This window comes from Tursiops truncatus, chromosome 10, assembly GCF_011762595.2.
Source record: "Tursiops truncatus isolate mTurTru1 chromosome 10, mTurTru1.mat.Y, whole genome shotgun sequence".
Classification (NCBI taxonomy): Eukaryota; Metazoa; Chordata; class Mammalia; order Artiodactyla; family Delphinidae; genus Tursiops; species Tursiops truncatus.
The window spans coordinates 21,490,895-21,511,849 of record NC_047043.1 but is presented as its reverse complement, the minus strand read 5'-3'; the positions used below and the strand labels follow the sequence as shown (position 1 = coordinate 21,511,849).

General features: G+C 39.8%; 1 long non-coding RNA gene and 4 other non-coding genes across 5 annotated transcripts in view; 3 read left to right on the top strand and 2 right to left on the bottom strand.

The window, feature by feature from the left end:
- Positions 1 to 3,313: 3,313 nt before the first annotated feature.
- Positions 3,314 to 3,395, top strand: TRNAS-AGA (transfer RNA serine (anticodon AGA)). Its single transcript has one exon. It is a non-coding gene; the product is annotated as a tRNA-Ser (tRNA).
- A 6,227-nt stretch (positions 3,396 to 9,622) lies between these two features.
- On the top strand, positions 9,623 to 9,694 carry TRNAQ-CUG (transfer RNA glutamine (anticodon CUG)). Its single transcript has one exon. It is a non-coding gene; the product is annotated as a tRNA-Gln (tRNA).
- Positions 9,695 to 13,116: 3,422 nt separating this feature from the next.
- The window catches only part of LOC141279711 (uncharacterized), a 51,255-nt gene continuing 43,416 nt past the window's right edge, over positions 13,117 to 20,955 (bottom strand). The window contains exon 4 of the long non-coding RNA XR_012334382.1: positions 13,117 to 15,100. This is a non-coding gene — a long non-coding RNA (uncharacterized lncRNA). The remainder of the gene's footprint in view (positions 15,101 to 20,955) is intronic.
- Positions 14,313 to 14,394, top strand: TRNAS-AGA (transfer RNA serine (anticodon AGA)). The gene has a single exon. It is a non-coding gene; the product is annotated as a tRNA-Ser (tRNA).
- Positions 19,320 to 19,401, bottom strand: TRNAS-AGA (transfer RNA serine (anticodon AGA)). The gene has a single exon. It is a non-coding gene; the product is annotated as a tRNA-Ser (tRNA).

The following is a 20,955-nucleotide window of genomic DNA, read 5'->3' as shown; positions in this document are numbered from 1 at the left end:
CTTTGATAACAGTAAACTGGGTTGCCCTTCCCCTGGCCCAAAGGACTATTCGAAGTCTCACGTGGGGGGAATGCTGGCTAAGAGTCGGTGGGGAGCTGACCAGCTCCCTTCCTTACTGAAAAGGAGGATTCAGGGACGGTCTCCAACCTGCTCAGAAGTTCTGTCGCGCACAAAGCTCAAAGGACAGGTAGAAACATGTAAATAAAGCTATGCAGAATTAAGTTTTATTATAAATAGGGTTGATTCTGGGTTTAGAGATTATGTGGTTCATGAGGGAGGATTTTGAGCCAGCTCCCTGCTACTGGGAAACAGGACAGGGACAGTTAATTTAGACTCCCAATCCCCATTCTGGGAATCGAAGTGTGTTGCTAGGGCACAAGTAAATACCAACACATTTTCAGATTACAAGGGAAAAGTTTTCTCAAGTCCATATCTTCCAAACTCTCATTCGTAGTTAAATTTCACCAGCTTCTCTTTTCCTCTGCTGTAACAGGAGTAATTATTCCCTTCTTTATAATCTCACAAGATGTTATTTGTTCCTGAAACCATAGCACTTACCAAATACAGTCATTTCAGCTAATTTTAAGCTTGATAACACTTGAATCAGTAATTCGTTTTGTAAAACACTGTTCTAGGAAATTAATATTAAGTGAAGAAAAACATTTGGTGCATAAAAACAATGATGGTATTTTTAAAACATTGATAACAGTAGCACAGCAGAAATTACATAGCAGTCCAACAAAGGGGAATATTTCATTAATTCTTACTTCATCTGAATAATGGAACATTACAAAGCCACTGAAATAACATTTAGAAAGCTCCTGAAAAAATATTGATATAATATTCAATTAAATTAGTAAAATACACAATTTAGAGAGATAAAAGCAACCCTTGACATTTGGGAGCTGACCTGGTACTATCAGCTAGGACTTGATGTTCTTTTATTGAACAGAAACAATTTCACAGAGCACCAATGTCAGACAAGGCCATTCTATGACCATGGTTGATCAAGACAAAATTAAGATCACTTTGTAATCATGCCTGAACACGAACACAAACATGAAACACACACACACATACACACACACACACTTGCACAAAAGCATTGTTCAAACCACAAAAATGACCCCAAACCTCATCTTGGTAAATACACATGCCAAAAAATGACTAAGGTTTTTTGCCAATCATAGTTTTAGCATTGCTCTATTCTTCCTTCCTTCAGGATAGGATTTTAAATCCTAATCCTAAATTTAAGCTATTTAATGACAGAATCACCCCTTACTTCCAGACAACATTTAATCTAAAACAAAGTCCTGATTCTTTAACTCTTTTCCCAAATCGCCCAACACAAGACTAAATTCTTTGAGTACTTTTTAGTACTCTTTTACTAGGATGTACCCATGCTTCCCCACCGTGTTCTCAATTGCTACAAGGAGCTCTATGCCCAACTTGTTCAACTGCATATGTATTCCTGGTGGTTTCTATCTGGAAGATATTGGCACAATTCATATCCTGTATGACTTCAACTATCCACATTTTTCTGCATTCAAAATACTGAGGGAGAGATAAACCAAAGTGCTGCTGTTGCTGGTTTCTCTCCATGCCCCCCCGACCCCCAGTGTGTTAGTCATCATTACCCAAGTTTTCTCAAGAAGGAGAAATTTATTTTACTTGGCACAAGAAAGATGAATTCTCTAAACGTAGACTCAAGGACTTTGAGGTTACTGAATGTTACCTCAGTAGTATTTGGTTTGAGCAACTGTCTTTTTCAATGCCCTTCACAATCACGTGGGCCTTGAGTTTGTTTCTTGAATAATTGATGCTAGTTAGAAGTTTGTAGAATCCATGGAGGCGTCTCTCCCCCCCATCACCTGCTAATAGTTAATTAGACTTTTAAAATTCTTTTGTATGCATACTTTGATAAACTAATCTTTTATGGGCCTTTATTTTCATAACAAAAAAATTGTAACTTTAAAGAAACGTTTTAGGAACCCTCATGACACAGGTCTGCCCCAAAAATACTCCTACAGGGACAGAAGATAAAGATTTTAAATATATTTGGCAATCTCTTAATGCACATGGTTGGGAATTTTCCAAAAATTGCCAATGGAAAAACACATTAGAAATGCTCTGAATCTATGAGCACACAGAGTGAGTGATGCACTTGCTTCTCATGACCAGATTTCTTCTGTCAGTCATGGCATTATTGATCTTTTCTGGATATAGATAAAAGTAAATTATTTGATATTTAATTAGATCTACCCCTCCCATAAGGCTTTCTCAGTGATATCTGAATTGAATAGAACTCTATTTAAAGAACACTTTGTTACCTCTGGTTAAATATAATGTATTAAATCCAAGCAACTACCTACCAGCTTTCTCAAGGATACATCGTATTCGTCAGCTCTCACCTCTTACACATTAACAGTTTGTTGGTCATAAAATGGGGACCTATATATGCATCTTGGGATCCAGCATCTGCTTTTAACCATTCTATTCTGAATCGTTTTTGCAGAGCATCTGGAAATTCTGCTGAAGGAACCAGTGAGTTACAAATGTAAAAAGGAGAACGGGAAACGTGCAGTGTGAGTTACATTTAGAGAAAACGAGCCCTTGCATTGCCCCCAAAAAACTGAACACGTAATCCATTTTTTAGAAAGCAGCTATGATCTCACAGAAAATGAAACTCATGGACCGGCAATGCCTCTTCTTAATGTGTGTGGAAAGTGAAAGCGTATTTGCATCTGCAAAGCACTTTCCCAAACACAGTGAGATTAATACTTTGGGCCTAAATTAGGAGCCTAGGAACAATGAGTGAGGGAATGCAGAGGAGATTTTCAACGTCGTTTTTCTCTCCTCCCACCTTAGACACAAATCAGCGGGAGCATTTCCTTCCCTGAAACCCGTTGTGCACAGTATCATTCATCGAGCAGGCTAGAAGTTCTAGCAGAAGTGTTGGTCCCACCACGCCTAAAAGTAGGATTACGCTGATTTCACCTCGGTGCTGAGTAAATTTGGTTCCTGTTTCGGAGACCCCAGCACCCAGCATGAAACCAACTCATCCGCGAGGGAGGCAGGCGCTAATTGGTGAACTGACCTGAACTTTGAACAATGATACTTGTACAGCGAGTACTATCATCCCAGTTCTCCTAAATGTCGGGGCTGCCGGAGAGAGTTTGACTTCCCTCCCCAAGCTTTCATTCACCTTAGTGTTTTTGCCCAACTCGCTGCACACACTTTTATCTACACAGGAATCTTATCTTTATATCTACCACATATCGTTTTATAGTGAGACCCCTCCCTCCCCATACCAGTAGTCGTGGCCGAGAGGTTAAGGCGATGGACTAGAAATCCATTGGGGTTCCCCCGCGCAGGTTCGAATCCTGCCGACTGCGATTGAAATTTTAACCTACGGAGAGTGCACCTGCTCCAACCTGGCAAAAACGTGCTTCCGGCGAAAAACAGAGAGCAAATTACTCCCTCAGTAGAGCCTTAGTAATTCCCCGTTCCCATCCTTGTACAAGGCTCAAGTGTGCCCGAGTTTTCTCTCCCCAAAACCCTCCCTAAAATAACATGTTGGTGAAAGTGTTAAGCTATTTCTATTTTATTAAGAATTTTGTCATAGAGTAATATTGGCTTTTTGAAATTATACGCATATATTCCTGTAACCACTACCATAATCAGGATACAGAACAGTTCCATCAATCCATAAACCTCCCTTGTGTTATCCCTTTATAGTTACCTCTTAATCCCATACATAAGAGTTGGACAACCAGATACGTTTTCTGTTGCTTTGTTTGACTTTTTTGAGAATGTTATGGAAACTGAATCATACAAAATGTAACATTAGCTTTTTGAGATTAGCTTCTTTCACTTAAGATACAACATGCCTTGAGATTTATGCAAGTTGCTGCATATATCAAAATTTTGTACCTTTTTGCTGTTGAATAGAATTCCATTGTGTGGGTGTACCACAGTTTATTTCTTCACCTATCCATTGAAGGACATATGGGTTGTTTCCAGTTTTGGGCAATTGTGGGGGAAAAAGCTATTAACATTAGCATATGTACATTTTCATTTTTCTTGGATAGATTCCTAGAAGTGCAATTGCTGGGGTACATGGCAAGTGTATAACTTTATAAGAAATTGTCAAACTGTTTTCCAGAGTGGCTGTACTTTTCTTTATTATCAGCAATGAATGAGATTTCTAGTTGCTCCTCATTCTCACCAGCCACTGATGTTGTCTGTATCTTTAATTTTAACCATTTAAATAGGTGTGTAATGATACCTCATTGTTATTTTAATTTGCATTTCCTAATGGTTAATGATGCTGAACATCCTTTTGGGTGTTATTTGCCACCTTCATACTCCTTTTGGTGAAGTGTTAACTAACCTCATTGTGGTAATCATTCGCAATATATACATATATCAAATCATTATGTTGTACACCTTAAACTTACACAATGTTATATGTCAATTATATCTCAATGAAGTTGCAAAAATTAAAAATAGAATTATGATATGTTCCAGCAATTGCACTTCTGGGTATACTCAAAATAACTGAAAGCAGAGACTCAAACAGATATTTGTACACCCATGTTCATAGCAGCATTATTCACAATAGCAGAAAGACAGAAGCAATCCAAGTGTCCATTGATGGATGAATGGATAAACAAAATGTACATACATACAAAGTATACATATAATGAAATATTATTCAGCCTTAAAAAGGAGTGAAATTCTGGTGCATACTGCAACATGAGTGAACGTTAAAGACATTGTGATAAGTGAAATATGCCAGTAATAAAAGGACAAATACTGTATAAATCTGCTTATATGAGATACTTAGAGTAAATTCATAGAGATAGAAAGTAGAATGGCGGCTGCCCAGGGCGGGAAGAGGGGGAATTAAGAGGCAGTTATTAATTAATGGATACAGAGTTTCAGTTTGAGAAGATGAAAAATGTTATGGAGATAGATGGTGATGATGGTTGCACAGCAACGTGAATATGCTTAATGCCATTGAACTGTACACTTAAAAATGGTCAATTTTATGTTACGTATATTTTGTCACAATAAAAAATCAAAAAGAGATTACCATTTTTGTTGTTAGTTTTGTTGGCTATTTTTCATTTTCAAAATGCATTACTTAATTTTTACATTAAAATGCATTACTCATAAAAAAATGCATTACTCATAAGGCAACCGTACATTTTAAACCTTAAGTATGTGACTGTCACAAGATTTCTTCAGAAAGCCATAGGGTTTCCATGAGCGCTCCTGGAGCTTACAGCCTGAGTAGTCCCTAGGAGTCAAATGTTAAAGCTTTCTCCACAGCCACTTGTGTCTTTGTTGTTTGGGTTAATGAACACAAACTCACTGGATGATTTGTCTTCAACATAGTCCATTTCCACTCCTAAAAGTGTTAGCTGTGCTTTCTTTTCGATGAACACTCTGAGTCCATTTTGTATTTATTTTCTATTGCATTACTATCTGTTCTTTGCTTCATTATTTCCTTCCCTAGTGTTTCATTTGAATTAAATTAGTGGCTGATTCTTAATTTCAGGTAACGAATGCTTAATTACTCCTTAGCATTTATTTTATTTATACAAATGTGTTTAAGGTATCCTTCTAGGATATCTAGGGTACTTACCCTCTAAGTACCCTTCTAGCTGCACAGTATATGTCTTGACATATACTATTTTATTATCATTTATTTCAGAATGGTTCCTAATTTCTTTCTTTTTTTGTCAATATTTTTATTGAAGTATAGTTGACTTACAATGCTATGTAAAATAATTCCTAATTTTGATTGACATTTGGTCTTTAAACCATAAATTATTTAGAAGCATATTTATTTTGTAAACAAATACAAATTTTAACTTTTATGTTTTGATTTTTGGCACAATTTTATTGTTCTGAAATAATAGCACGTATCTAACCCTGTTATGTTTTTGGAAACTTGCTTTGTGGCCTGGTAAAATGTCAAGTTTGAGATAATTCCATGTGTGTTTGGAAAAAGTTGGAATCCAGAAGTTGGTATGTGCACTGTTCCTTATATATGTATGTATATTATATGAATTGCATTCCTTTGTCTTATGGCTATTTTTTCATGTGTGGTTTTAATTAGTTTTTCAGAGAGGTGTATTGTGCAAAACTATCCCACCATGACTGCGATTTTTATATTGCTCTTTGTACTTCCATCAGTTTCTGGATTTTCTTCTCCATTTCTTAAACTTCCAGAAACAAGAAATTCTGCATAGAGCATGATTTATTTAACAGCTAGGACTTGGAGATACCAGGTGCTCCCTCCAATTGGACAACTGCAACAAGAAAAGCCTCGGGAAAAACATATATTTAATTTATACAAGCTTTAGAATATCCATTGAGACTTTAGGGACATGCTGCTTCTTAGAAATTTACATGTTTCCTTCCTCAAAAGAAATGAGGAAAATGTAATTCAAACATAATTTGTCTCATGGGAAACTCTGGATAAAGACTGAGGATAAGCTGCAGTGCAGATTCTGATCACCCTGTGCTTAAAAATGAACCTGGTTCCATCCACTGGTCCTGACCTAGAGATGTCTGACTCTGGCTTCTCAAAACTGCATAGTCAGGAACCCACATCCCATAACCAACCACTCTGAGATGAGAGGGGCACTCAGAACTGGTTTGACTAGAATCTCAGCCTCAGGCATGTGTGTAACTTTGCCTCGTAAGTTACAATATTGGGGCTAATGAATCATGGAGCCTGAATTTAAAGATGTTTCTTTAGCAGCTTTATGCCTAATTTTACTTGAGTGATTTCATTTTTGAATAGTTACAATTAGACCACATGATATAAAGGAGAAACTCTTAGCCTAAGTCATAGAGTCTTCAATAATTTTATGAATTCCCTGGTATGGTTTGCTAAGTGCTGTGTTTTGTGTCTAGGTTCATCTTGGTGTGAGAGAGTGCCTAAGTTTCCATTCCATTTGCCATGGGTTGCTAAACAAACAAAGGTTTTAGAAGTCTTCCCTAATAACTTCACAATCTATTAAAGGGAGAGAGAGGAAAATGCCAACTTAATTTTCTGATTTTGAAAAATGCATTAAATGCCTTTTGGTGGCCATGAGGCCCCAAGCAATTTCTTTTTAACTAGTACAAGCAGCTTTTCTACATGGGCTCAATGCCTTTTTCCCTCATGGCAACCAATGCTCACCAATATATTAAGGATACAAGCCCCACCAGAAGCTCCTATGTTCACCAGCAGTGCCCTACTTGGTTTTCACATTCACATACTGATGCTGGCATGTCCCCCTAAAAGTAAACAGCAATGGGGCTTGTCTGAGCCATAATTCTAAGTCCATTATGGAGCTTATTCTTTATTTGCTCTTTTATATATTACTATATTGTTGCTGCCCAAGATAAACCACTCCATCTTTTACAATTAGGATCCATGTGCTGCACTCTTATTGTGCATTTTGTGTATGGAAGATCATGGACCAGCACTTTCTGCAGAGTGGCAGTATTAATTCTTGTGCAAACCAAATTCCATTTTATTTGTATTTTAGCTTTCCATCATACCTGTGCCATTACTCTGCGTTACAAGCGCTTTCTCCAACCTACTCCTGGCTAGGCTTTGTTTTATGTACACGTTGATAGAGCTCCCTTCCTAGTAGATACGCATCTCCACAAGGACAGGGGTTGCGCGCTTACCTTGTTTATCTTTATGCCTCCAGCACCTTGCACAGCATCCGATCCTTCACAGGAATTCAGTAAAACTAGCTAAACAAATGATTTGAAACAGGTGCTAATCTAATGACTTTTTTCCACAATAAGAACTTAAAAAAATCTGTTTGAATTCTTTGTTTCATTTCTAATTTCTTCTTATCCCATTCCTTCTTCCTGATTTTCTGATACACACACACACACACACACACACACACACACACACACACACACACATATATATATATATAGTAGCTCTAGACAAAGAGGTGACATCGTCTATCACCCGGCCTGAAAGAATGGCTTATTTAGGAAAGGTGGGGAGGTTTTATCTCTGGACTCTGCAAGCGTTAGTTCTACATTCCCTTTAAAATTATTTCCTTTGGCTATGGTTTTTGTTCTGTGCTCTTGTGAGTTACAGGATAATACTTTATTCACGCGCTGAAGATCATATGCAGTTGTGTTGGGAGAACACAACTCAGGGTCTGGTACAAGTTCCTATAGCCTTTAGAAGGTCCGCACTATAAGGGTTTTACACGGGGTTGATGTTTTGCAAGATCCTCGTGTGTTTGTTTGTAAACACTGAGACTGCTGGAAGGAGAAGTGGGCCCTCTTTGCAATTTTGTTCATCTCAGTTAGCAGGAGAGTTCCATTCTGTTATCTTCCGCCGCGTGGGCGAGTGCACCAGACAGCAGGAATCTGCTGTGAGTGAGAGGCGGAGGGCCGTACGTGGCGACGTTCTCGCTGCCATCGCAGAGGCCTCTGTCACTGAACTCTCAGAACAGTCCTGAGGGCGGACATTTGTTTTCCCCGGGTAGTCACTGCGCCGCCTCATTTAAGGGGGCAGATGTCCTTCCATGGAGTTAGAAGTCATTATGCAGTCGTAGGAGAATGCCTATATACACATCCACTGGGACGAGTGCTGGGAAAGGAGCCAGCGTCCCCAGAATTCCACCAACACAAATGCCAAAGCGCAACTCAGCTAAAGCTCTGTGGAAATCTCAACAGAAACTTGCTGCTGGGAGGCCTCGGTGAGTGCAGCCGAAAGGAGGCGAGAAGCCAGGAGAGCTGAAAGGGAGTCAGGGGCTCTATTGGCTGCGTAGACACGGAGGGATCCACCGACACCGCCCAAGAAACCTAGTGTTTAAGGAAGCGCGCTGGGTCTAAGAAAAAGGTGTCTATGGAATAGCAGTAAAACAAACAAAAACACCCCACAAAGTCTTTAGTACAATTTGGCAGCCTTCACTGGGCACTTCTCGATGAAGGCGAGTATGATGAGTCTCTGATCCTGAAATATCGCGTCCCTTACAGATCGCTACAGGTGACAAAATTCAGACTTTTTCTTCAAGCATACCTTTTCCATTTTCTCGAAAACATAGCTTTTCTCAAGGTTTCTTCTGTGAATGTGCCAGAAATTAACACATTAAAGCTTGTTTTCCTAGAGGCAATGGACCTGATCACTACATAATCTCTGTGGGGAAAAATAGCACATGGCTGAAATTGAGCAGAGGTGCAGATAAAAGACTTGAAATTTCTAAGGCTCAGTTTTCCCGTCTATATAAAGACTAAAAAAGTTTCAGCGAGGTTTTAAGTATTAAATCATATAATGGATATAAGACGTTCAGTTCAGTGCTGGTGTATATAAGAACTGCTCACTCTGTTTTTCTTAATGAAGAAAGCGAGGGCTAGGATCGCCAAGTTTCTGAATTAATGGTAGGGGGCAGACACTATGGGTTCCTTGGCAAAAAATAGGATGAAAAGTAAAAATAAATAAAATTAAATCCCCTAGGATTTTCTTCGAAAGTGACCTGAGTGGACGTAGACTAAAAATTTTGATTGTTTAAGCTAAATGATTTCAGTAGAGCTACTAAGACATATCATGGACAATTATGAGGTGAAGCACTTCATGTGCGGTTCCATGGTGTAATGGTTAGCACTCTGGACTCTGAATCCAGCGATCCGAGTTCAAGTCTCGGTGGAACCTGCTTCGTCCTTTCGTTTCACTTGTTTTCCCCCGGAAAATACTGTCCACCTAAAAGACCGCTATCAATTTTGCCTCTAATATCTCCTGTGAGCTCCTGTGAGTCCAAACATATCTGTATGTGAGTGAGGAGGCAGAAGTGGAATTCCATTCTGGTTTAATGGAATTCATTTTATAAGGAATAAAAGAAGTATCAGAAGTAAGTTAAGTACAGGTGGAAGATAACAAAACCCCTGCACTCTGCTGCGACTAGAAAACCAACTCTAATAGAAAGCAATAACGCTCTTTTAATAAAGTTTATTTTCTGTGCACATTAAAAAGAATATTTGAAATTGTTCAATATTTCAAATACGGGAAATAAATAAATCTAATAGTATTGGATAATATACAGTTAATAGCAAATTTCTCTTCTGCCCATGACCTCTACCTGCACAATTTCTGATGCACTCCACCCCATCCACAAGGCCACTGAACCCAGTATATATAAGTGCTTTATATATACTAAATACAGACAGACACCACAGACACGGTGGGGCGGGGGGGGGGCAGATCTAAATATGGAATATCTTAAAGTAGGTGACTCTAAGTAAAAGGGCATGCAAGACTCATTATTACATTTAAAAAATATCTACAGATTTAACACACTTCAAGTTAAAATTGGGGGGGAATCCATAATGATATTTTCATTGCAATATTCATCTGGTCATTGTGCCATGCACAAAACACCAAACATCCCTTTTTCTCAGATAAAATGAGTGACTTATGCTAACGAATGATTTCTTTACTAATTACATTCTTTGTGTATAAGTTTTCCTTTCTTCATTTGTTCTTGTACTGTTTTGCCCAGGTCTCAGGAAATTTTTTTTTTTTTTTTTTTTAGTATAGTATTTGTCTTGGATGAAGTGTGAGTTGTTTTGTTTTGTTTTCCTGAATTAGAAATTTGCAGGCATTTCACATGGACTAGGGGCTGGGAAGATTCCCCCCCCCACACACACACACAAATAGTCAGGTTGTGTGTGGAACTTTTAAGCAAAATTTTTTTCTCACAACCAACACATATCACTAACTCCAAGTGTGCTCACGATGAAGATTCTCCCCCCATACACTGATCTTATTCACTGTCTGCTTCTTCTTAACATTGCCCATGTGTAAGTTGCTTATCCAAACATTCATATGTAGATTCTCCTTCATAATAAATGAGTTCTGTGAAGTTCCTGCTTCCACATGTAAACATATTTCATTGTTCAAAACCAGAGAGTGTTGGTTTTCTCTCTCACAGTGCCACTAACTGTGAAACACTATGCACCCCTGTTTGTTTGTTTGTTTTTTGCAAATGCTGTACTGGGAAAACACTGCTTATGGTCTCATTACAGCCCTTCGACCTTCACAGTATGTGGAATCTACTCTTCATGCTCCATCATTCATATACTGCACAGATCACTTTTAGTTTGGTCAGAATTGAAGTTTGCTTTATCTTTCTTGTATTTATTGATACATAAATTTTCTTTCCTAGATGAAAATGCAAAAAACGCCTCTACTCTGCAACTGTAACTCTATCTTTACTGCATACATTTATTGCCATCACACAGTTTAAATACCAAATGGAGATATAAATATTATGGAGCTCTTGTTTATATCACATCTTAAGTGTTCAACAAAAATGGTCCGTCTCGCTACTTTTTATGAAACCCGACAGCCCTTTGGTTGACCATAGTGACGAATCAACAGTAGGAGAATATCACTGTGCTTTTATAGTAGCAAGAGGGACTGCAATGTTCTTTCAGGCGTGTTTAACCACGCAGAGTTCCTGGTAAAATCTTAGTTAACAGGATTCGAACTTGTGCAGGAAACTCTCAATGGATTTCAAGTCCATCACCTTAACCACTCGGCCACAACTACCAACTTACTGACTGTTTAGTGGGCTAAAGTGAAAACTAGTGGTGGATATGTGGCACGTTCCCCAACAGTAGGTCTGGCAACAAAAAGTTTCTTAGCCCTGTCCAGGCCACTCCCTCGAGAATGAATGAGCTCATCTAGAGCAAATCAAGAGCCAGCTGGTGATGTAATTCAATAAAATGCTCCTAGACAAGCGACTCGAACTTCTTAGACGCTGGAGCTTGTCCAAAAGCCGGTGATAATCTTGGACACGCACGATCACACCTAATTCTCGGGAACCTGCTGAAGGGGAGCTTTGAGTTTAGAGTGAGCTCTAAACAACCTCCAGTCGCAAATACCAATGCGAGAAGGAACTCGAATGAAGGGAAAGTGCGAGAAATGGCGGGGGTGGGGGTGGGGAGTCATCTATGTTTACTTTCAGGTTTAAAATCTAAATCAGGAATCTCTTCCATGGATCAAACTGACATGCTTCCAAAAGAACGATTAAAATTGGACTGCGGCGACAATTCGGAATGAGGGGGCGGGGTGGGGGGCGAGCAATTTCTGTCCTAACTGGAAAAGACAAGGCAGGAGAGGTCTCGGACCCCTTCCTTTGAAGGTCACTTATGTTGTCCTAGTGAAGGACGCGAGACAATTCCCAAGCGAACGAAGCCTTCAGCCTCCGGAGCCCGGGGGAAAGAGAGGAACTCAGAATACAGGTTTTCCAGGGATCCGAACTCAGCAGGAAGACATTCTCAACGCAGAATAGCGCCAAAAAGAAATGCAAACATGTATATGTCAGAATAAATCTAGCTAAATTAATAAGGTTGGTTCTTGAGTCAGAGACTATCTGGTTTATGAGAATGGGATGATGAAGGGGACACTTGGCTTAGATTCCTTTTCATGGAAATGTCAAGGACTCCAAAACCAAGGATTTTCTCTGAGTTCCAGCAATGGAAGTGCGTCCCCAGGGCATAAACTAGTAGATTTAAAGAGAATCTCAGATACAAAAGGAATGTGACCTCCATAATCGAGGCTGGAATTTGTCCCTCTGGTAGTTAAAAAACATGTTTTTCTTTAGGACAGTAAAAACTATCCTCCCCTCACTGTAGTCTTGCAAATATTATTTGGTCTTACTACCATGGCGCTTGCTATATACCTCCATTTAGGTTCATAAGGAGTTTATAACCTTTAACACAGTAAATTTATTTTCAAGTTTGTTGTCCTTGAGCGGTCTTATCAAAGTTATTGTCCCCAGCAGCAGCGTGTGCACCACCTGGGGACTTGTGAGAAATGCAGATTCTTGGGCTTGAATTCAGATCTACAGAATTGAAAACTTGCTAGGAGCGGGGAGAGCAGAAGCCGGGAGATCCAGCAATTTGTATTAACAAGAAGCCCTCCAGGTGGTTCTGATGCCCAACGAAGTCTGAGAAGCACCCTCTTAAGGAACTAATCTTAACAAAGAAAAACACGTACTGCATAAAAATCTTTATTTTTATTTCTCATTGTGATAGCAAAAAACAGGTATTTAAAAATAGATAAGTGTTTAAATATTTTTGCTTCATCTGTGTAATAGATCATTACAAAGCCAGTAAAACAAAATCTGGGAACACTTTGTAATTGATCTGGGAAAATGTTTATAATGTTCACTGACAAGAGCAGGATGCAAAGAACATGACTTCAACTATGCAAAACTTTTGCATATGAAATATTGGGAGTAGAGGAGGAATACTTCAAAACGTTGCTAGTGCTGGTTTCTGGGTTACAGGATTATGAGTTAATTTTGTTGTTGTTGCTTTTTACAGTGTAAAGTAATCATCAAGTTTTGTAAGTGAATAGCAGAACAATGTCTTTTATTGATTTATTGGTTATTTATTGATGTTGCTCGAGAGCTGATATTTGCCTCAAGTGGTAATTGGATTAATCATCTGTCTTGTTCAATACACTCCACAGTGAAAGCATTCACCTTAAACTTGTTTCTCAAATAATCAGTGTCATTTAGAGATTGTTAGAATTAATGAAGACTTCTCCACCCCTTCTTGCTTACTAGCATTTAACTGTATTTTTTTTCTTTTTTAAAAATCATTTTGAAAGAACACTGAGCACAGTTTTATAAGTCTTTTAAATTTGTAACATGAATTTTCACGTTTTTAAGGTTTGGGGAGCTGTTTTATTTGAGGTCTGTTCCCTAGTTATTCTTGCATATGGATGCAGGAAGATAAAAAAGTGTTGACATAGGTGGGACAATCCTTCAAATCAAATAGTTGTGAGTTTTCTAAAAGATTGAAATCTTTTAGAAATTTCAGAATCTTCCACTATATGGATGTCCCAAAAATTTATTTTTAAAACTGATGGTCATTTCAAGTTTTTCAAATCGTGGTTATACTCATAATTCTGCAACAAATGTTAGAGTGTGTCTCAGTTTTGAGTGTGTGTATCTCAAGGATCCCCATCAGAAGCTGCCAGATCAGGAAGCTGGTCCCTCAGGATGTCTCCTGCTTAGGTTTCTTCTAGCAGAGCATCAGAATAAGGGGCCCTTCCAGACTGAGGAGGAAGTGTTACTTGCCAATTTGCCGCCATAGCATGATATTTGTCTAAATGATGTCAAGGAAAAAGAAATTTTTCTTAAAAAAAAAAAAAGAAATTTTTCTTAATATGAATACACTTTCTGGTAGAAAATTTGATCCTTTGAAGAGGGCTGGAGTTCCATGCAGCTACTTATGCTAATAGAGGGAGCAGCTGCTACGTAGTCGTGGCCGAGTGGTTAAGGCGATGGACTAGAAATCCATTGGGGTTTCCCCGCGCAGGTTCGAATCCTACCGACTACGGCACCTTTCCCTATTGAGACAGCCAGTTGGGGAAGAATGCTGTTGCCTTACAGAGAGAAACTGGATTGTTCTCCAACCTGGCTGTTTATGGTTGCCGCTGAAAGGCTCCACGAAGCAACCGGATTACGCCCCAAACAGCGTGGGGTCTTCTTATTACTGTTATTATGTTTAGGTAATTACTACTATTATTTTTAAGTAATTCTCCCTAGAAGAGCCAAGGCTTTGGTGATGCCTTCCTGCTTCCTGCAATCAAAACCTTGCTTACAAAACAGATGTTCCTAAAGAAAAAACTTGATAGGAGCATTTCCATGTCCAAAGAATCGCACCCTTATCAGGGCTCTTCTCTAATCATGTACGTCTTTGTTCATGTACAAAAGGAAACTCCACGAAATCTTGGATCAAATACAAATGAAAGTCAAGACTCATAGCTAGGTCACCAAGTCGCGAATCCAAACTGGGTATTAATTAGCAAACTACTTACGCAACTAAAGAAATTAAATAAAGCCATTTCCTTTGTGATCCAGCCAGATAGGGACGACAACATTACACCTGGCTGGCTTTTACTGGGGCCCCAAAGCAGTTATGGGTATGACTGTGGATGGATCTGCAAGTTGTATTTTTTTCTTATTCTTAACTTACTGGGTCCCCAGACATTCTCCACTGGGCAGCGATCTTCCAGGTAGGCCGTAGGTCATATCTGGTGAGGCTGAAATCAAAAGAAGAAAAACAGGGATTTGAATCATAGATGCTCAGTTTAAAAGTGTGCGTCTCTATCAACTCAGTGGTCCATAATCTGAGGGAATATATGGGTCTTTCCGAAGCCTTGGTAATTCCTAATTCCACCCCAGGCCTTGGGGATCGGGGGGTCGGTGGCAGCTGAGTGGGTCATTGTTGATCTCTGCATTATTGACGATAAATACACGAAAGTGCAGGGTAAAAGTAGATCAAAGTCGGGCTGAGTACTTAGGGTAAGATTGATTCAGGGAGTTTATTCCTGGAATCAATGATTGCACGTGAATGAAGGGGGTGTGTTTTATCTCCGTGTAGTCAGGAGAAAAGCCCCAGGCCCGAATTATACAAAAATGTGCAGAGGGAAACCAGCTTCTATTTGAGGAAGAAGCAACACCCAGCTGATGAAGAGGACTGAAGCATAATGTATTTGCTTGATGCCTTTTAGGTATGTGGCGGGAGGTCAGGAAGTCCTAGGCTCAAGGGTCAAGTTCCCTCCTGGTCCCTTACCTGAAACCAAACAAACGGGAGCCTGCAATTATTTTTGTTTCAGTTGGTGAAGACCGTCTCTCTCAAACTCCACATCGCCCCAGTCCTGTACTTCTGGTCTCCTTTCTCGTCATCTTCCATTCTTTTTCCTCTTCTCTCCGCTCCTCTCCCTCTTCTCCTGCCATTACCCAGCATTTCCCAACTGGACACTTTCGCCTCCATGTCCCTTCCTCTAGGACAAGGTGAAATCACATTAATCCACCTCTGCCTCCACCCAACACACGGAGATTCCCCATCATTCCAGGTCTTTGTCTAATGCTTTCCTTCCACAGTTTATCTTGACTTCATCCCATTCAAAGACCACAACACCAGCAGTGGAGGAAATGCGTGTGGCCGTGGTCATGGTAAGGCTTCTCTGGTTCAGCATATATTTTTTGAGCACCTCTAAGTGAGAGCCAAGCAAGCAGTGAGGGAGTAAGCAGTTGAGGTGGAAGACAAGTAAGATTGGGTAGCATTTGCCATCATTCTGTGGGCTTTGAAGATAGTTGGAGCAGAGAAAATGAGATACTCCTGCCCCAGGAAGATGAGAGGATGAGAATGGTTGTGAGATTGTCTCCGGTGGCTTTCTTTTGACTGCCATTTCTGCTTTGTGGATGTTTCAGTAGGTGTAGGAATCAGGAAAAAAATCTCCGGACCTGAGAAAAACATGCAAGTCTGGCAGAGAATGGTTTCGATCCACTGACCTCTGGATTATGGGCCCAGCATGCTCCTGCTGCACCACTCTGCTCACTGCAAAAAGCTGAGAAATACTTTTCACTCTTGATTCTTACCCACTTTCCCAACACTTCAATGTCTTCTTTTCACTATTTTTCTTCATCCGCCTCCTCTACACTTTTCACTTTATTTCCCACCCTTACAGTCATGTCATTCTCAAAATATTAATACCACACCACCTCTAGTTTGAGGTCTTCACAAATCTTCAACCCTTTCTTCAAGTGGATGCCAATCATTCCCCTTGGATTGGGAATTATGATAGCTAGGTAGGGAACAATGATGGCTACAATGTCAGATTTCCAGAACTAGAACCCAGCAAAGCCTTATAAAACCTTTCAAGAGTCAGGTTCTTCCTCAACCAAAGCCCTTGCCTCAGGATTTCTTCTTGGTCCTGAAACCGACTACCTTTCTTCTTTTCCCTCCTTCCAAGTACGCACTCCTATCTATCAGGCAAAAGTGGACAATATCTCTGTTTCAGCTTTAGTTTCCCCCCTCCTCCTGTGTCTGCGCAGGTTTCACTTGCTCTGCTGCTCTCTATTATTGGAGACTCCAAAGTAAGCCTCCCTTTTTCCAAGTTCCCCCTTCTTGCGGGATTCAGGGCCAACTGCGATTCCTCCTCTCCATAACTCGATATGGAGTCCTCAACACTTCGCTCTCCACTTTCAAAGGTCTCCTCATATGGAAGGTTCGTTTGAACGTGTTCTCATCGCTCAGAAACGGAGAGACTTAGGAATTAAGATAGAAGGCCCCGGCGACTCAACAGGTTGCCAAGGCCCCAAACTGGAAATGAAATCTCCCAAGGGTAGGGACAAGTCCCTTTTCTGAAATGCGGATTTTTCCGTGACCTCAGGACAAGTTTCCCCTGAGGCAAGCGTCGTTTGTAGCAGCAAGAAGTCAAACCTCAGAAGATGCTGACTGGTTTCCTCCTTGAGCTGTCCTTCATTCTTTCTGATTCTCTTCTGAATTCTGCAGGGTGCTCGCCTTCTCCAGTTGATTCTCAGAGTTTCTGTTCTTTTCCCTATTCTCTGCCACAGAAACTGCAGAGCCAGTGTTGACAGCCCAAGACAATTTTGCGGGGGGAGAAGGGGGCCCTCATTTCTACATCTGTATCGACTGCCAGTATTCTCCCGCCAGCATTAACAGAACACAGTAGCCACCTCCAAAGAGGTTCATTTGGCCTATGCAGCTGAGCATCAGTCATTTTCTAGGAAATGGAAAGTTTTGAGCCAAGACCTGAAAAAGGGTATGTGGGAAAGCTGTAAGATCATTATGGCCAGGGACTTTGACATTGCTAGAGTCAATTTTATAAAGCTGAGCCAAACTCCCTGCGCATGTTCCTAGTCATGCGCTGATTTGCCATCTGTATATCCCCATCGGTGCAATATCTCATGTGTTTTATCCATGTTCTAATTGGATTGTTAGGGTTTTTGTTGTTGTTGTTTTAATCTGCTGAGTTTTGAGAATTCTTGTGCATTTTCTAGATATTGTCCTTTGTCAGATATGTGGTTTGCGAATATTTTCTCCCAATTTGTAGCTTGTTTTTTTCAACCTCTTAATAGTGTCTTTTGAAGAGTAAAAGTTTTTAATTTTGATGAGGTCCAATTTATCTGTTTTCCTTTTAAGGACTGGGCTTTTATATCAAGTCTAAGGACTAAGATCCTGAAGATCTCCTATGTTATTCTCTAAAAGTTTTATAGTTTTACATTTAAGTTTTGATTTATTTTAAGTTTTGTATACGCAATGAGGTTTAGGTCAACGTGGGTTTTTGTTTTTACCTGTGGATGTCCATTTGTTGAAAAGGCTATCCCTCCTCCAGTGAATTTTTTTGTACTGTTGTCAAAAAATCAGTTGGGCATATTATGTACAGGTCAGAATATATGTTTAAGGGAGAGAAAAAACCAAGACCATCACTGAATATAAGTTTGCTACCATTCATTTAAAAATAAAGAGTGGATTGAACACTATACACACATATAACTCTGGAAGGTTATACAAAAATTCATTTCACTGTGGAGAAACTAAACAGCCACAGCACACGGATAGAAGATAGATTTTATTCATTGCATATAACCTCAAAATCATTAGAGCTTCATATCATGATTATTATGTTTGATTAGTGTAAATATTAAAATGCTTTTTTTTTTTTTTTTTTTCCGGTACGCGGGCCTCTCACTGTTGTGGCCTCTCCAGTTCCCGAGCACAGGCTCCGGACACGCAGGCTCAGTGGCCATGGCTCACAGGCCTAGTCGCTCCGCGGCATGTAGGGATCTTCCCAGACCGGGGCACGAGCCCGTGTCCCCTGCATCGGCAGGCGGACTCTCAACCACTGCGCCACCAGGGAAGCCCTAAAATTCTTAATAGGGAAGGAAAATAAACTTTATATCAGTTGATTACTGTTTTTTGGTAGATACAGTTTTCCAGTCACATGGGGGCAAAGAATTTTGCTGTCTTCAAATAGCATTTACTCCTGGCACTTTATTTACCCCATAAACGGGCTGGAGTTGTGTGAAGCAAGCCTGGAGTTGTAGATCAACCTCACTCAGACATGAAACTATGAGTGTGTTGAGACATATAAAGGATACAGTTATATACGAGAAAGGAAATCCCTGAAAAGGTAAAATTCCATGGAGAAGCAAGTAGGATTTTGATAGCAGGAAACACCAAGGTATCTCTGAAGGTAGGACTCTTCTTGGGAGGAAAGAAAATGTATTAGGATACAGGTCAAGCCTACCTGGAAAATACAGTAATTATGACTTCTTTTTTCTGGCCAGCACGATGGAGCCCCATCATGGGTAAGTTAATTGCAGGATCATAAACTGGCGAGTTTAGTAACCACCTGCATCTTGGTTAGAATTCATGTTTTGTCTTTGGGCTAGCAACTCCAGGATTTGTCAAAATGTACAGCCTTAAGGAACTAATTCAGCTAACTACCACGTAGTCGGCAGGATTTGAACCTGCGCAGGGAGACCCCAATGGATTTCTAGTCCATCGCCTTAACCACTCGGCCACGACTACACGACAAGGTGTTTTCTTATAAAAGTAAACAGCTGTGCTGAAACTTAGGTCTCATAAAAGCAAATCACATACCGGAAAGACTGAATCATGTATCAGAAAGAGTATTTGCAGTCAGTGTTTCCTATTCTTTGTTGTCATTTGGGTGACTATCATGCTGTTGTAACCATATTGCCAAGTAACACTTTATCCTCAGAACTGGAAGGACTCCTTATTTGATGGATTGTTGGAATGAGATCAGCTTCCACTCTGCCAGCCTCTGGTGGAGGTTCGTGAGATATCCCCCGCAAACTGGAACAAACTCTAACATTCACTTAAGAATTATATGTAACAGCAATGATTTTTAAAAAATAGAGCTTAAGTGCATACATATATTTTAACTCTGGAAGATTGTATGAGACCTGGTTTCAGTTTGCTACTGTGGATAGAAATTAAATAGCTGAGCACATAGATTGGAGAGAGATTTTAGTTTTCACTGTACATACTTCAAAATAACTTGAGTTTTATTATCATTATTACTTATTTATATATTTTCCTTTTTCTGGTTTATATACCTAGGAGTGGAATTGCTGGGTCACACGGTAAAGCTATGTTTAATTGTTCCAGGCACTGCTAGACTGTTTTCCAACGTGGACGTATGATTTCCCTTCCCACCAGCAGTGTGTGACGGTTCTGAATTCTCCATTCTTTCCCAACACTTGCTATTATATGTCATTTTCATTCAAACCATCCTAGAAGGTGTGAAGTAGTATCTCATTGTGGTTTTAATTTGCATTTCCCAGATGACTAATTACAGCATTTTTTTCTCATGTGCTTATTGGCCATTTGTATATCTTTCTTGGAGAAATGTCTATTCATGTTCTTTGCCCACTTTTTTTTTTTTACTTCTTTATTGGAGTATAATTGTTTTACAGTGGTGTGCTAGTTTCTGCTTTATAACAAAGTGAATCAGTTATACATATACATATGTTCCCATCTCTCTTCCCTCTTGCATCTCCCTCCCTCCCACCCTCCCTATCCCACCCCTCTAGGTGGTCACAAAGCACCGAGCTGATCTCCCTGTGCTATGCGGCTGCTTCCCACTAGCTATCTATTTTACGTTTGGTAGTGTATATATGTCCATGCCACTCTCTCACTTTGTCACATCTTACCCTTCCCCCTCCCCATATCCTAAGGCCATTCTCTAGTAGGTCTGTGTCTTTATTCCTGTCTTACCCCTAGGTTCTTCATGACATATTTTTTTCTTAAATTCCATATATATGTGTTAGCATACGGTATTTGTCTTTCTCTTTCTGACTTACTTCACTCTGTATGACAGACTCTAGGTCCATCCACCTCATTACAAATAGCTCAATTTCGTTTCTTTTTATGGTTGAGTAATATCCCATTGTATATATGTGCCACATCTTCTTTATCCATTCATCCGATGATGGACACTTAGGTTGTTTCCATCTCCTGACTATTGTAAATAGAGCTGCAATGAACATTTTGGTACATGACTCTTTTTCAATTATGGTTTGCTCAGGGTATATGCCCAGTAGTGGGATTGCTGGGTCA